We start from the raw sequence: 13,751 nt of genomic DNA on the forward strand, positions 1-13,751 counted from the left end.
AAAGCTTTCATATAAACCAAATACTTTCCTGAAAATTTTAAACAAAGTTAGAGGCACAAAATTAAACTAATACTTGTGGCAAAGTCTTTTGAACTTGGAAAAAAGAGGTATTATTTATAAATTTTGGTTATTTTGTTTTCTTTGTTTGTGATAATGTAACTTTTCATTCAAACAGATTAGAAATTATCCTAGACATTCCACCTAAAGTTTTTAAAGCTATTCTTACTGTAGGAGTGAACACTTCATTTATAATAAGCTTAACTTTAAGAAGTAAGTTTTAAAATTATTTTTCATCAAAACATTGGGCACTAAAGGATTCATTTCATTCTTGGAATATATGAAATGAGCCCCCTTCTTCATTCTCTGAGCAAGTTAGCTTCTTTCACTATTATATTTGAAATCTTTGTTCCAAAGCCCATTGGTTTGGGAACTCTCTACTTGTGTCAAATACCTTGTATGAGGGGCAGGGCAGAGTTTTCAAGAGGCCAGAGTTTCAGTTCTTAACCAGTTTTGACCACAAAAATATACTGCAGGAACTTAGTCCTGGGAATTTCAGACTTGTCTATCCTATGAGGTTGAGGAATTGTTTAAAGTAGGATTCCAGGGGCAGTTAGGTGTTGCATTGTATAGAGCACCAGCCCTGGAGACAAAAGGATCTGAGTTCAAATTCAGACTCAGGCACTTAATAATTACCTAACTGTGGGGGTCTTGGGCAAGTCATTTATCCCCATTGCCTTGCAAAAACTAAGGGGAAAAAATGTAGGATTCCTTTTCATCAAAGGAAGTTTTCCAACAGACTGAATATGAAAACTATAACATACCCAAGAACTCCATTCTTATGAATAAGTAAAGTGAAGGCTTCACATTTACCTTAGGTCAAAAATTGGCATTTTCTCTGGACATGAACCATGCTCCCCAGAAGAACAATCCTGGGTGACATGGGTTTGGCTGGCAAAATTGCCTCTGGGACACTAGAAGGTTTCTGAGATAGACAAAGTAATAAGGTTGTCAGATAACATAAGGGAGATTGAGTCAACACCAAATGTAACTCGGCAAGAATGTATACAAAATTTAGCTCACATATTTGAGGAGGAGAATTAGAAGACTCCATGTTATTTTGTCTCAATAATATGCAGTAAAAAGGAGAGAAACCTACAGAGCTCCTCAGGGTAAATCAACAGAGACTGATACAAAGAGGCAATATGATGAAAAAAGTACACTGGAGACTGTTTCTGGGGATGATATATAATCCTTATGTAGCTGATGTATCAGAATCTTGCAGATACAGACATGACCAATAATGGAGGACAAGTATTCCTGAGCTTCAAAAATGAATACAGTCGACAGGAATCGACCTCAACAAGTTCTCTAGACCTTCTCCAGTGGAGATTACAGGAATAAAGCAGGAAAACAGTAACCAATGCTAAGTTGTAGTCAAGGTAAGAAATGGAGCAGGGACCAAGGAAATGGAGGGCATGAAAGTCCAAAAAAAAAAAAAGACCACTTCCATCAAATGATCATCAGATTAACAGATTCCCTTTCTGTTATAATTGTGGATTAGATGGATATATTTATTTTTAGCTGTACTAGCAAAGAGAATAGCCTTGATCATGAAATCTTCTGATCCAGCTTCAGGAAACTAGTGTGGGGCCAGAGAAGGAAGTCACTGGATCCCCACGGACAGTCACATTGACCTCATCATCATTTCTTTGTAGATATATGACACCTAGACTCATAACTTAGGCAAAGGTGATGGTAAAAATTGAGAATGTGATATTCAATGCTGCCCTAGATTTTTTTTCCAGTTTTTTAAAATCCTATCTAATACTTCATGATTCTATTTGGGGTGTTCTTGAAAAAGCTACTGGAGTGCTGCTTTCCCATTTTCTTTTCCAGCTTAGGTAAACAGAGTTAAGTTATTTGCCCAGGGTCACACAGCTAGTAAGTATCTGAGACCATATTTCAAGTCATGAAAATGAGTCTTCCTGACTCTGGGTCTGGACCACTGTACTACACCTAGCTGCTCAGTGGATCTCAAGCTACCATCATTTCCCAATCTTTTTATAACAAGTATTTTGGTAAAACACTTTGTAAACTTATAAAAATATAGGATTAAAATAAAAAGACAGAAAAATATACATTAAGCATGAAGTTTTAATCTCTGGGGTTTATTGTAAACCTATGTTTTGCAGCTATTGTGGTAATGATCAAACTGAGAAGCAGAGAGGGGAATATTTATTCAAAAACAAAGGATAGGGGAAATCATTAATCTCCTCGGTGACCTGACTATAAAGGTTGTACAATATTAAGTTGCCCAATTGTACCTTAAAATCTATCATCCTTATTCAATAATAGCTGATGAATATTTTTTCCTGGATTTATGCATCTTGAAGGAAGCTTCCCAGCTTTCTAATCATTTGTCTTCCTGAGCTTGTAATTAACATAGGGGATATATTCATGGATCTTGACTTCTTGTCTACTGGCAAAAGTGACTGAGACATGAAGGTTGAGCATTCTCTAAAGAACTAAGCTTTTTTAAACAAGCCATTCCCCAATTGACAAATGGTCAAACGATATGCAAAGGCAACTTACAGGTGAGGAAACCAAAATGATCCATAGTCATATGAAAAATTGCTTTAAATCATTACTGATTGGAGAAATGCAAATTAAAGCATCTCTGAGGTACAACCTCACACCTCTCAGACTGGCCAATATGACCAGAAAAGGAATGGCCAATGTTGGAAAGGATGTGGGAAATCTGGCCCAAAGGACAATCAAAATATGCATACCCTTTGATCTAGCAATGCCACTACTGGATCTATAGCCTGAAGAGATCATGAAAAAAGGGTAAAAACATCACTTGTACAAAAAATATTCATAGCAGCTCTCTTTGTGGTGGCAAAGAATTGGAAATTGAGTGAATGTCCATCAATTGTGGAATGGTTGAACAAATTGTGGTACATTATGGAACACGATTGTTCTATTAGAAACCACGAGCAGGGTGGCTAGATGGTGTAGTGGATAAAGTACCAGTCCTGGCCATGGAGTCAGGAGTACCTGCGTTCAAATCTGGTCTCAGACATTTGATAATTACCTAGCTGTATGGCCTTGGGCAAGCCACTTAACTCCCTTTGCCTTGCAAAAACCTAAAAAAAAGAAAAAAAGAAACCAGGAAGGATGGGGGTTTCAAAGAAGCCTGGAAGGATTTACATGAATTGATGCCGACCAAGATGAGCAGAACCAGAAAAACACTGTATACCATAACAGCCACATGGGATTGATGTTCAATCTTTTTTTTCTGTATTTAATCTTTTTTTTGATATATTGATTTTTTTATTAAAGATATTATTTGAGTTTTACAATTTTCCCCCAATCTTGCTTCACTCCCCCCACCCCCACCCCACAGACAGCACTCCATAAGTCTTTACTTTGTTTCCATGTTGTAACTTGATCCAAATTGAGTGTGATGAGAGAGAAATCATATCCTTAAAGAGAACAGAATTCTCAGAGGTAACCAGATCAGACAATAAGATATCTGTTTTTTTTTCCAAATTAAAGGGAATAGTCCTTGTACTTTGTTCAAACTCCACAGCTCCTTATCTAGATACAGATGGTACTCTCCTTTGTAGACAACCCAAAATTGTTCCCAATTGTTGCACTGATGGAATGAGCAAGTCCTTCAAGGTTGAACATCACTCCCATGTTGCTATTAGGGTGTACAGTGTTATTCTGGTTCTGCTCATCTCACTCAGCATCAGTTCATGCAAATCCCTCCAGGTTTCCCTGAAATCCCATCCCTCCTGGTTTCTAATAGAACAATAGTGTTCCATGACATACATATACCACAGTTTGCTAAGCCATTCCCCAATTGAAGGACATTTACTGGATTTCCAATTCTTTGTCACCACAAACCAGGCTGCTATAAATATTTTTGTACAAGTAATGTTTTTACCCTTTTTCCTCATCTCTTCAGGGTATAGACCCAGTAGTGGTATTGCTGGGTCAAAGGGTATGCACATTTTTGTTGTCCTTTGGGCATAGTTCCAAATAGCTCTCTAGAAGGGTTGGATGAGTTCACAGCTCCAGCAACTGTGTAATAGTGTCCCAGATTTTCCACATCCCTTCCAACAATGATCATTATCCTTCCTGTTCATATTGGCCAATCTGAGAGGTGTGAGGTGGTACCTCAGAGAAACTTTAATTTGCATTTCTCTAATAATTAATGATTTAGAGAATTTTTTCATATGGCTATGGATTGCTTTGATCTCCTCATCTGTGAATTGCCTTTGCATATCCTTTGACCATTTGTCAATTGGGGAATGGCTTTTTGTTTTAAAAATATGAGTCAGTTCTCTGTATATTTTAGAAATGACTCCTTTGTCAGAATCATTAATTGTAAAGATTGTTTCCCAATTTACTACTTTTCTTTTGATCTTGATTACATTGGTTTTTATCTGTGCAAAAGCTTTTTAATTTAATGTAATCAAAACCATCTAATTGGTTTTTGGTGATGTTCTCCAACTCTTCCTTAGTCATAAACTTTTCCCCTTTCCATAGATCTGACAGGTAGACTAGTCCTTGATCTTCTAATTTGCTTATAGTATTGTTTTTTATGTCTATGTCCTGTAACCTTTTGGATCTTATCTTGGTAAAGGGTGTGAGGTGTTGGTCTAATCTAAGTTTCTTCCATACTAACTTCCAATTATCCCAGCAGTTGTTATCAAAGAGGGAGTTTTTATCCCAGTGGCCGGATTCTTTGGGTTTATCAAACAGCAGATAACTATCATCCTCTCCTGCTTTTACACCTAGTCTATTCCACTGGTCCACCACTCTGTTTCTTAGCAATACCAAACAGTTTTGATGACTGATGCTTTATAATATAATTTTAGATCGGGTAGGGCTAAGCCACCTTCGTTTGCATTTTTTTCATTAAGCTCCTGGCAATTCTTGACTTTTTGTTTCTCCATATGAATTTACTTACAATTTTTTCTAACACATTAAAGTAATTTTTTGGAATTCTGATTGGTAGGGCACCAAACAGATAGTTTAGTTTTGGTAGAATTGTCATTTTTATTATATTAGCTCTCCCTATCCATGAGCAGTTGATATTTGCCCAGTTATTTAAATCTGATTTAATTTGTGTGAGAAGTGTTTTATAATTGTTTTCAAAAAGATTCTGAGTCTGTCTTGGCAAATAGACTCCCAAATATTTTACACTGTCTGAGATTACTTTGAATTGGATTTCTCTTTCTAGCTCTTCGTGCTGTTTCTTGCTAGACATATATAGAAATTTGAGGATTTATGGGGGTTTATTTTATAACCTGCAACTTTGCTAAAATTGCTAATTATTTCCAGTAGTTTTTTAGATGATTTCTTGGGATTCTCTAGGTAGACCATCATGTCATCTGCTAAGAGTGAGAGTTTTGTCTCTTCCTTCCCAATTCTAATTCCTTCAATTTCTTTTTCTTCTCTAATTGCTGATGCTAACATTTCTAATACAATATTGAAAAGTAGTGGTGATAATGGGCACCCTTGTTTCACCCCTGATCTTATTGGGAATGCCTCTAGCCTCTCCCCATTGAATATAATGTTTGTTGATGGTTTCAGATAGATACTGCTAATTATTTTAAGGAATAGTCCATTTATTCCTACACTCTCTAGTGTTTTTAATAGGAATGGATGCCGTATTTTGTCAAAAGCTTTTTCAGCATCTATTGATATGATCATATGATTTCTGATAGGTTTGTTATTGATATAATTGAGTATACTAACAGTTTTCCTAATATTGAACCAACCCTGCATTCCTGGAATAAATCCTACTTGATCATAATGTATTATCCTTGTGATGGTTTGTTGTAGTCATTTTGCTAAGATTTTATTTAGGATTTTTGCATCTATGTTCATCAGGGAAATAGGTCTATAATTTTCTTTCTCTGTTTTAACTCTTCCTCGTTTAGGTAACAGTGCCATATTGGTTTCATAGAAAGAGTTAGGCAGAGTTCCATCTTTCCCTATTTTTCCAAAGAGTTTATATAGGATTGGAACCAATTGTTCCTTAAATCTTTGGTAGAATTCAGTTGTGAATCCATCAAGCCCTGGAGATTCTTTTTTAGGGAGTTCAATAATGGCTTGTTGAATTTCTTTTTCTGAGGTAGGGTTGTTTAGGTATTTAATCTCTTTTTCATTTAACCTGGGCAACTTATATTTTTGAAAATATTCATCCATTTCACTTAGATTATCAAATTTATTGGCATAGAGTTGAGCAAAATAATTTTGAATTATTACTTTAATTTCCTCCTCATTGGTGGTGAGTTCACCTTTTTCATTTATAATACTAGCAATTTGGTTTTCTTATTTCTTTTTTTTAATCAAATTGACCAGAGGTTTATCAATTTTATTGGTTTTTTCATAATACCAACTTTTGGTTTTATTTATTAATTCAATAGTTTTTTTGCTTTCGATTTTATTAATTTCTCCTTTAATTTTTAAAATTTCTAATTTGGTATTTGGGGATTTTTGATTTGTTCTTTCTCTAATTTTTTTAGTTGCATGTTTAGTTCACTGATCTGCTCTTTCTCCAATTTATTCATATAAGCATTTAGAGCTATAATATATCCCCTGAGAGTTGCTTTGAATGAATCCCATAGGTTTTGGCATGTTGTTTCATTATTATCATTATCTAGGATAAAATGGTTAATTCTTTCTATAATTTGTTTTTTGGTCCACTCATTTTTTAAAATGAGGTTATTCATTTTCAAATTTGCTCTGAGTCTGTATCTCCTTGGCCCAGTATTGCATATGACTTTTATTGCATTGTGATCTGAGAAAGATGTATTCACTATTTCTGCCTTTCTGCAGTTGATCCTTAGGTTTTTATGTCCTAGTACATGGTCAATTTTTGTATAAGTTCCATGTACTGCAGAGAAAAAGGTATATTCCTTTCTATCCCCATTCAGTTTCCTCCATAAGTCTACCATATCTAATTTTTCTAACAATCTATTTACCTTCCTAATTTCTTTCTTGTTTGTTTTATGATTTGATTTATCTAGATCTGATAGCAGGAGGTTGAGGTCTCCAACTAGTAGAGTTCTGCTGTCTATGTCTTCCTGTAATTCTTTCAGCTTCTCCTCTAAGAATTTGGGTGCTGTCCCACTGGGTGCATATACATTCAATATTGAAATGATGTTAGTGTCTATGGTACCTTTTAGGAGGATAAAGTTTCCTTCCTTATCTCTTTTAAGGCTATCTATTTTTGCTGCTGCTTTGTCTAAGATAAGGATTGCTTCCCCTGCTTTTTTTACTTCAGCTGAAGAAAAATATATTTTACTCCAACCTTTTACCTTTACTCTATATGTATCTCTCTGCTTCAAATGAGTTTCTTGTAAGCAGCATATTGTAGGATTCTGGTTTTTAATCCACTCTGCTATTTGCTTACGTTTTAAGGGAGAGTTCATCCCATTCACATTCAAGGTTATGATTACTAATTCTTTATTGCCCTCTGTGCTATCTTCCCTCTGTTTGTGTTTTCTCCCTTCCCCCCCTTTTATCCATATTCCCCAGTATTTTGTTTTTGAATACCACCCCTTCAGTGTGTTCGCCCTCCTGTATCACACCCTCCCCTTTCCCCTTACCCTTCCTTTTGTTATTTCCCCTTATTTTCCCCACTCCCCTTCCCTTTCTCCATCCCCCCTTCCCTTTTCCCCTTTTAATACGTGAAAGGTTAGATGTTTTATAAGTTAACTGAGTATGTGTAGGTTGACTTTAAGCCAAGTCTGATGAGAAGAATATTCAGGTGTTTCTCCTCTGCTCCCTTCTTCCCCTCTATTACCATAGGTTTTTTGTACCTCTTAGTGTAATGAGATTTGTCCCATTCAATCCCCTCCCTCCTCCCGTCTCTTTCCTGTCCCGCTTTTTAGGAAGGTAGTGTATTTTTTTTAGATCATTCTATCTAGGTCATAGAAAATTCTGAGTGTCTGTCCCTTCTAGTTCAGTATATTCTATTGAATAGAGTCAAAATTCCTGAGAGTAATTAGAGTCTTTCTCCCAAGTGGGGTTAAAGCCAGTTACATCCCATTAGATAGCAGTCTCATGGATAGGTCATGGATGTCCATCATTTCTGGCTAGGTATATTCTCTCTGTTAGAGCTACATTTCTCAGGATTTATGAGAGTCTCTTCCCACCCCACCCCCATGCTGGAATATAGCCAGTTTCAACTTACTGGATTGCATTTTTTTCCCTTTTACTGCCCCCCTTTTTTTTTTACCTTTTCATGTGTCTCTTGAACCTCCTGTTTGATGTCCAAATTTTCTGTTTAGCTCTGGTCTTTTCATCAGAAATTTTTGGAATTCTTCCATTTCGTTAAATGTCCATCTTGATGTTCAATCTTAATAGACTGGCTCATTTCCTCAGTGCAACCATCAAGAGACAATTTTAGGGCATCTGTGATGGAGAATACCATCTGTATCAAAAGAAAGAATTGTGGAGATTAAACAAAGATCAAAGACTGTTACCTTTAATTTTTTTAAAAAAAGTTATCTTCTTATGTAATTTTGCTATCTCTTATATTTTATTTTTCCCTTTAGGATATGATTTTTCTCTCAACATATTCAATTTTGATCAGTGTATAGCATGGAAACAATGTAAAGACTTTCATACTGTCTTCTGTTGGGGGAAGCAAGATTAGGGGAAAAATTGTAAAATTCAATAAAAATAAAATAATTTTAAAAAAAGAAATAAGCCTTTTTTTACCAAGAATATATTTTTGAGAATCTTATTATGCTTTGACCACCTTTAAAGGCTATGACAGGATTTGAACTTGGTGGTTTGAGTGATAAAGTCTATCCATACCTTAGTTACATGCAGGTGAGCTTGAAATTACCCAAGTTTGTTGGTATCAACAGAAAAGTGGACGCTCTGGCTTGAATATATCTAGACCTCCCCACTCTTGGAGAATAGTGGAAGAAGAGGTTAGTTTCTGCCTTTGAGTCACACAACCATAGTCCTCATTACCACAACAATTCCCCACTTCTCATCACCATTTACTGATATTAAGGGTCCCTCAAACTTGTCATCTTGAATTGCTATATTTTTCATATCCACTTGAACCAGAGTATGCAGGAGACTGAACATGTTAAGCACAAAACCCCATCATTAAGACATAATTTGATGTTTGCACCCAGAGCTGGACTCCCTGTGCATCCTTGTGAATCAAAGAAGACACAAGTCAATCTGCACTAGATTGAGAAACTGCTTGTGCAACTGGGACCCTTGTAGATAAGCAGATCATCCTATCTCCATTGTCTAGAAGTTCCCAAGGGAAAAGAATGCTGCTTGTGCCATCACATTTCTCCTTTCCTTTGGGAGTGCTCCTTTCCTTCTTCCATGCCACTCTCATTTTGGGAGATTTCTTTGACTCTTCCTTCTTTTGTTGCAATTTCATAAATATGCAAGCTTGTGTTTGAATTGTGAACTCCTTGCAACTGTCCACATTTCTCTTGTAACAAATGCACTTGTACTACCTGCCTCATGGACTTGTAATACTGTTTTGTTTAACACTGAGGACACAAAGATTCATGTAAACATTCATGATACTTTAAAAGAGAATAGTGATGGAGGGAAGAGTGGAACAAATATTAGATTTGGATTCAAAAAGACTTTTTATTATGATCTATGTTAATATCCCTGTGGTGCAGCTAGGTGGTCCAGTGGATAGAGCACCAGTCCTGGAGTCAGAGGACCTGAGTTCAAATCCAACCTCAAACATTTAATACTTACTTAGCTATGTGATCTTGATCAAATCACTTAACCCCATTGCCTTATAGATATATTCTCTTCCTCCATTAGATTGCAACCTCCTTATGGGCAAGAATTTTCTCTTTTTTTAAAAAAAACAAATGAGTGGGCTTTATTTATTGTAGGCATAGCCCTGGGAGCTTCTTGCCCAAGTGGCTCAGTCTAGTCTTGCTTTAGGCTCAGCTTCTGGAACAAGTATTCACCCAGTCCAGCCTGGGATGGGTCCACACGAGGTGCAGAGCCATCAGGTAGTGGCCCAGGCACATCTGCAATTTCATCTCCTCATCCAGGTAGGAGCTCTCCAGAGTTGTGGATCCCCTTGGCTCAAGCCCAGGGTGTCTTGCTTTAGAAGGACCAGATCCAGGCCCTTCTCTAGGTTAAGGGAAAACTGCATCTCTTCCTAGCTAAGTGACCACTCATCTTGGAGTGCTCACTCATCTTGGGCAGGTTCTGCAAAGCTTGGAAAAGGACAAAGTCCTGAACTGGTTCTGGAGTTGCTTAAGGATCTCAATGTCCTCATCTTTGCCCTCTGACACTTCCAGGAAAAAATATGGCATCTTAGGAAGGGTCCATCATCTGAATGGAAAAAAACACAGGAATAGGTAGGTGTAAGAGTAGAGCCTGACCAGGCAAGTAACAGTGGGCTCAACCTGAGAGGAGAAGTTTTGGTGACTCTTGGAGGTGGGACTCAATGTAGAAATGTTGAGGGAGGAGGCAACTGTTCCCAAGGCCTGGTGGGCTGCAGAAAGGCCAGGGAATCTGGGGGTGGGGGGCGAAGGACCTCAGATCTGGAACTATGCCCAAAGAGCAATAAAAATGTTCATTTGCTTTGACCCAGCATTTCCAATTTTAGGCCTATATCCAGAAGAAATTATAAAAAAAAATGGGAAATGTTGCACATGTTCCAAAATATTCATAGCAGCCCTTTTTTGAATTGGCAAAGAATTGGAAATTGAGCAAGTCCATTAATTGGGGAATGACTAAACAAGTTATGGTACATGAATACTATGGAAGGTCATTGTTCTATAGGAAACCATAAATGGTCAGGCTCTAGAGAAGCATGGAATGACTTACAGGATCTGATGCTGAGTGAAGGAAGCAGAAGCAAGAGAACAATGTACACGTTAACAACTACAATTTGAGATGATCAACCTTGATGGAAGTAGCAACTCTCAGCAGTTCAGAGAGCTAAGACAACCACATTAGACTGGCTAAGGACAATGTTATACCCATCCAGAGGAAGACAAACAAAACAAAACAAAGCAAAAAACCTTCAGAATCTGATGCACATTTAATATAAGTTATCTCTTATGTATATCTTTCCCTTAATGCTAATTTCTCATACTGAAAATTACTAATCTATAAACATGTTTATATCAATAATAAGTATGTACAATGTTAACCTGACTGTTCACTGCTGAGGGGAGGGGGGTGGGAAGGGAGGGTGAAAGAAAATTTTGTAACTTAAAAATATACATATGCATATAGATGAATGTTGAAAAAACTTTCATAACATATTTGAAAAACTAATATATCAACAAAAAAAAGTCTAAGGAGGACACAATCCATTCTTTAAAATAGCTAAGAAAAATCTACCTTTGACCAGAAATATTTGTAAAAATTTAAAGTAATTATTGTTCTTTGACACACTAAATCATCTTTGTTTCAGAAATTCAGTATTTCTAGGCAATAATACTAGATAGTGAAGAATTAAATTTCAATGAGATGAGCAGAACCAGAAAAACATTGTACACCCTAAAAGCAACATGAGGGTGATGATCAACCCTGATGGACTTGCTCATTCCTTCAATGCAACAATCAGGGACAATTTTCAGCTATCTGTAATGGAGAATATCATCTGTATCCAGAGAAGGAATTATGGACTTTGAACAAAGACCAAAGACTATTACCATCAAATTAGAAAAAAAAAACATTATATTATAATGTAATTTTATTATCTCATACTTTATATTTCTTCCTTAAGGATATGATTTCTCTGTCATCACATTCAACTGAAATCGGGGTGGCTAGGTGGCACAGTGGATAGAGCACCAGCCCTGGAGTCAGGAATACCTGAGTTCAAATCCGACCTCAGACACTTAATAATTACCTAGCTGTGTAGCCTTGGGCAAGCCACTTAACCCCATTGCCTTGCAAAAAATAAAAAAATTTAAAATTTAAAAAAATTAAAAAAAACCAAAAACATTCATGGAACTAATGTAAACACTAACAGAATGCCTTCTGGGGGGGGGTTGGGGAGAGGGAAGCAAGAATGGGGGAAAAATTGTAAAACTCAAAATAAATAAAATCTTTCTTTAAAAAAAAGAATTAAGCTTCAAGCATTCTATTCACTACTCTACATTGAATTTATTTGAATATAGAATCTAATGTGGTTTCTTCCCATCTCCCATACTATCGTCTTAGTAGTCATCTATCACACAAATAGAAGAAGAAATCACCTAAATTCAATTGCAAACTTCCATGGAGGTCTTTTTTTGTTGTTGTTTAGTCCTTTTGACATATCTGACTCTCTATGACCTTGTTTACCATAGTCTATCAATAATGTCCAAGGAATTTTTTTGGCAAAAATAATAGTTACTAGATAAAGATACTAGAGTGGTTTGCCACTCCTTGCTGCAATGAATTAAAGCAAACACAAGTTAAGGGACATGTCCAGAGTCATACAACTAGTAAATTCTGAGGCTGAATTCTTCCTGACTCAGCACCATAGAGGTTTTTATAGATGCAAAAATAAATTGTAGATCACCACTATACCTTCAATAAACTGCATAACAGAAATAACAGGTCCCTCTTAGTGACACAAGTAGAAATTTTACCTGAGGAATGTTCTCTGTTGTGAGAATCCAACCAATTTTCCACTGACAGGATTGTAGTTTTGATGCCTGATGGCCAAAAAGGCTATTCGTAAGTATAAATCATCCATGTCTGTACATCAATGAGATAAATACAATTCAATAATACCTTTCTTAATGGTTCTACAACTCCTATTGGAGACATAGACCAGGCATTATTCGGTTCTCTTTAAATTTAATTATCAAGTTTGTACATATATTGAGGCAAAAACTTCTAAGTATATTAAGGAACTTAGAGACTACCTATTCCAATAATTTCATTTTTTTCAGATAAGGAAAATGAGGCCCAGAGATGGCTGAAGTAAACAAGAAGTAGAATCTGGATTCAAAATCAGAATCAATTACTCTAAATTTTGTGTTCCTTTTCATTGTACTCTATTACCTTCAAAAACAAGAGGTAGTTAAAAATACATTAATATTCAAGAATTAAAGTTATTATTGGTCTCCCATAAATTCACACATTCATATGGCCACAGCATTTAAATTTCTGATGTACTAACTGTCTTGTCTACAATATTACAATGATGCAAAAATAGACAATTTGCATCTGCAGTGATAGTGACTATATTATGAAGGTAAAGAAAATTATTTCTCATGATTTTATTTTATTTTCCTTTTTTAATTTTTCTTCCTCTTTCATTAGTTCTATAAGGTAAAATGGTAATACTGACATACTGACAGCCTGTTGGAATAATATTTTCTCAGAAAATTTTCAGAGAGTTTCATGGATAGACTGTGGGATTCAAATCAGAATAATCTGTTTCAAACCCTGCCTCTGACACATTAAAGTTAAATGATTTGGGGCACCTCTTAGTTCCTAACTCTCTGAAGTCTACCTTGTCAGAAGAGTTGATTTTCATTGGTAGGAGCACTTTTATTAGAAAAGGATAAAAGAAGGGAGGAGTGGAGGGAGGGAGGAATGGATGGATGGATTGATGATGGATCTGAATATTATTAAAATTTCAAATATACTTTTTCTAAATGTCTCTACCACCATACTTCAAGCTAAGGAAACTCTCCCTTTGGGTATCAATTTCCTCTGTCTCAATCTCCTTATTCAGTCAGCTACTCAATTAGTCAAAAAGC

The sequence above is a fragment of the Macrotis lagotis genome, chromosome 6 (assembly GCF_037893015.1).
Source record: "Macrotis lagotis isolate mMagLag1 chromosome 6, bilby.v1.9.chrom.fasta, whole genome shotgun sequence".
Classification (NCBI taxonomy): Eukaryota; Metazoa; Chordata; class Mammalia; order Peramelemorphia; family Peramelidae; genus Macrotis; species Macrotis lagotis.